Genomic DNA, 4,574 nt, shown 5'->3' on the forward strand with positions numbered 1-4,574 from the left:
TGAAAGTGTCAAGTAAACATTTCAAGAGTTAAGTGAAAGTGTCAAGTAAACATTTCAAGGGTTAAGTGAAAGTGTCAAGTAAACATTTCAAGGGTTAAGTGAAAGTGTCAAGTAAACATTTCAAGGGTTAAGTGAAAGTGTCAAGTAAACATTTCAAGGGTTAAGTTACAATACACACAAATTTAATTGTCAATCCAATGATGGTTGTAGTCACTGACAAGTACATTGTGTTGGTCATAGGTTCATTTCTTACTCTCAGGTGAATTAAGAATTACTCCCTGTTTACTCTTATGATACAACAGTTGTTCATCACATATTCCAAAATAATTTTGAAAACATTCACATCTGGATATGAACACATGATGTGGCTGTTGTGGATAGAGGATGTATTTGATGTCCTTTACAAACTGCATATTTGAAAACCCAGATGCCCTATTTGAGGATTATGTATGAACTATCCATGTCCTTTACAAACTGCATATTTGAAAACCCAGATGCTCTATTTGAGGATTATGTATGAACTATCCATGTCCTTTACAAACTGCATATTTGAAAACCCAGATGCTCTTTTTGAGGATTATGTATGAACTATCCATGTCCTTTACAAACTGCATATTTGAAAACCCAGATGCCCTATTTGAGGATTATGTATGAACTATCCATGTCCTTTACAAACTGCATATTTGAAAACCCAGATGCCCTATTTGAGGATTATGTATGAACTATCCATGTCCTTTACAAACTGCATATTTGAAAACCCAGATGCCCTATTTGAGGATTATGTATGAACTATCCATGTGCTTTGCAACTGCTATTGGCTGTTTTGCAAAACGAAGAATCTGATTCTGCTGTCCCATTGCATGGTCAGTCTTGTAAAATAACAGCAGAGTGTGGAAACTGAAGATTTAACATGAAAGAGGCTGATGTAGAAATAGATTGAAGCACATAGCACATGATACAACTTTGGACTTAGCACAGTGGTCTGAAGCAGACAGTATCGTACACATAAGAGTTTCTTCTTGACTGTGTGTCATTAGGTAAAGAAATGGTTCAAGTAAGATGTATTTTCCCAAGATTCAGTATGACTTCCGTATTCTAACTGTATTTCTTGGGTTATAGAGGTTCAGTAAACACATAGGGTCAAAAATGTAGCTTTTGTAGAATCAAGTAACCCAAAGAATATTGGCTCAAGGCCACTTTCCATACCTAAAGATGTTCATGTTCATCACTTGTAACATTTTATGAGTGAGTTATGGACAACATTAAAAGCAATTTTGTGGTAATTTTTACATGTGGTTTTTATAATTTTTGGAAAGAGATTAACACAATATATGTAAATAAATAAATTCAAAGAATGCACATTTTGTTGACTCCTGTCCCGTGTTAGTGCGTGATCAATCATTTCCATTCTATTACAATTGATGTGGGTTTTTTGCATTTGTATTTTTCCTCTGCTTTCTGTCCATGACTTCAAAACCAGATTCTAGCAAAGAGTGCAATACTTAAAATAGTATAACACTCAACACATAAGGTATAAATGTTGACTTTTGACCTAAGTTCAGTCTTAAAACCTTAGGGCTTGTACTGTCTATTTTACTGAAGAATGTGGAGAAAGAGCATGGCTTGGCTCACTTCTGTCAGTTTTAATGTTATCTGAAAAAGGATCATTAGGTACAAAGAGTTGGAATAATTCTACAGTTTTGGAGTTATTGTTTTGTTCATCTGCTGGGGTTTACAGTGGTGATTTAAAAAGAAATTGTACTATTACTATCCTTGTAAAAAACAGAAATATTGTTTGATTAGATAATAGCAGTATTGCCACCAACTTTAAGAAAGACAGTATTATTGTTGTTAATCTTGCTCACAGAGGGAGGGGGTGAGGGTATTGCAATTGGGTATGTATGTGTGTCTGTCTGTGTTTCTGGTCGTGTATCATTGAAAATGCCAACTTCAAGAAAGACAGTATTATTGTTGTTAATCTCGCCCCCTGTCTGTGTTTCTGGATGTATATCTTGGAAATTTATCGACCGATGCATATGACAATTTTACACAACATGGGAAATCAGTATAGGACCAAATTTGGTCCAGATCCAAATCCAGATATGGATTCTGGATCACTTTGAAGAATTTTTTATAATGGGGAAATAGGGCATTTTTGCAGTTTGGGGTTAATAACTCTGTAAAGTGTGATTGGATTTGTACCAAATTTGATGAGCACATTAAGGTTGAGACTTCTCATCACACTACAAAAAATGGTCTGGATCACAGATCATTCTGGATCTGAGAAAAATTTTCTGAGTTTTCAAAGGTACAATTTGATGTTATCCAATATAAACACATGCAATCTCGAAAAGGAGGAGTGGAGCGAAGGTATACAATCTCTCTTATTGCTCTTGTTTGGGTAAGAAATGATACTCTGTGATTTGAAACAAACCTTATTGCTAATTAAAAAGAATTGTAGCTAGTGGAGTGAGAGTGGTGCTGTTTGATTATAATGAAATGCTATAGCTACCAAAGATAAATGACACTACTTGTTAGAAAGTACTAATATCATTGCAGAATCATACTGCTGCCAAGTTTAAAAGAAACCACATTAAGTTACTATTTCTGTTGGTCAGTGTAAACTAGGTTTGATAATAGTGGTTTTGCTGTAAGTTTGGTAGGAGTAATGTTAGCTTAGAGAAAAAGTAACACCTGCTAAATATTAAACACTGGAAAGCTTGAAATTACTACCGATCTTATGAATTTAAAGAACTGTTGCTATATCTAACTACAAAAATGCAGAACTTCTGGTAAATTAGAAAGGATAGAGGAAATCACAGAAAATTATATTATCAAGAAAAACTGAGTGAAAGTTTGTACAAACTAAGAAAGATGTGTTTTCTTGTTTTAACTGTTTGTTAATGTTGGATCTCTACAAGGTTTACAGATATATGTGCTTGTTTTAACTGTTTGTTAATGTTGGATCTCTACAAGGCTTACAGATATATGTGCTTGTTTTAACTGTTTGTTAATGTTGGATCTCTACAAGGTTTACAGATATCTGTGCTTGTTTTAACTGTTTGTTAATGTTGGATCTCTACAAGGTTTACAGATATCTGTGCTTGTTTTAGCTGTTTGTTAATGTTGGATCTCTACAAGGTTTACAGATATCTGTGCTTGTTTTCACTGTTTGTTAATGTTGGATCTCTACAAGGTTTACAGATATCTGTGCTTGTTTTAATTGCAGTTAATGTTGGATCTCTACAAGGTTTACAGATATCTGTGCTTGTTTTAATTGAAGTTATGGTTGGATCTCTTTAGGGTTTGCTATTTATTTTGGATATGGAATAAGAAAAAGCAACGAGAGCCTCCAACTTGAATGTTTTCCAATCAATGGTGACAACAAAAGTGATGTCAACGACGACAAAGGGACTAATGATGAAGAAACCCCATTAGTAAAATGAACTAAAGTTGTATAGTTTTTAAATCTTTTATGTATGGATTATTTACAATTACCATCTTCTCTTCAGCTTTATATATATATATTTATTGGAAGTTGACATTATTATGAATTTGACCACTTGACCAGAAGGGTTATTCAAACACATAACACGGTTGTGTACGACTTTTTTCTAGCTCTTTAACAGAAAGTTTTCTTATTGCATGGAAACCATATACTAGTCAATCAACTTCATCACATTCCAGTTTGTTTGTAAATTTAATAGATAAATGATTGTCCACAATTATAAAAGAATATAAGAATAGATTTCATAACATTTTACCAATCTGTCAAAATAAACAGAAATAAACGTAGTTTGCCATTTAGTCAAAAATTCTTGAAATTTGCCGTTTTACCAAGAGATCATTTATATGTAACAATGTGTATTTTTGTTCACATGTTTACCATATAAGTTTAGACATGGTAAGGGCATGAATACTTTTTACAATAAGAAAGTTTTTTATAATTCGTTATGAAGAAGAAATGTGATGGTTTCTGATGAAATCGTTCTTATCGTTTCAATATATTTCGATAATGCAGTGTTTTCAGTGTAGTTCAAAGTGTATATAATAAATATCAGTGGAAAGCAGCTGTGATGTTAGAAAGGAATATTATTGGTTGAGATGTTTAAACTTTATAACCAGAAACACATTATTTCCTTACTCACAATTATTATAACTGAGGATCTTCATATTTATTTCATTAACAAAATTTATAGCTTACATAAATGACAGTGACCTATGATTATCAAAAGGACTTCTTAATTGTTTCATCATTTCACTAGGCTTGTGCTTAACGCTTAATTGGTTAGTTATTAACTATGAATTAATTATGACACAATCTTTATTCTTCACTTTAGAAGCCAAGTTTGTTGTGCCATCTATGACACATACTGAGTTTTATATTTATAATCTCTCGAATTGAACCTTTAACACTCAAATACTGATCTTATATTTTCATCTATTTTATGCCATACTTTACTGTATAATATATGAAGCTGTAATCTAAGTTAAGTATTTCTAAACAGACGATATGAATAATACACAGCGTGGTCACAAGTAAATAGACACCACCTTTTCAGAAAAAATGAAAT

General features: G+C 32.6%; 1 pseudogene; it reads left to right on the plus strand.

Annotated features, from left to right (window-relative positions):
* The window catches only part of LOC106475240, a 33,646-nt pseudogene extending 29,078 nt beyond the window's left edge, over positions 1-4,568 (plus strand).
* The last annotated feature ends 6 nt before the right edge of the window (positions 4,569-4,574 follow it).

The sequence above is a fragment of the Limulus polyphemus genome, unplaced genomic scaffold, assembly GCF_000517525.1.
Source record: "Limulus polyphemus unplaced genomic scaffold, Limulus_polyphemus-2.1.2 Scaffold8279, whole genome shotgun sequence".
Lineage (NCBI taxonomy): Eukaryota > Metazoa > Arthropoda > Merostomata > Xiphosura > Limulidae > Limulus > Limulus polyphemus.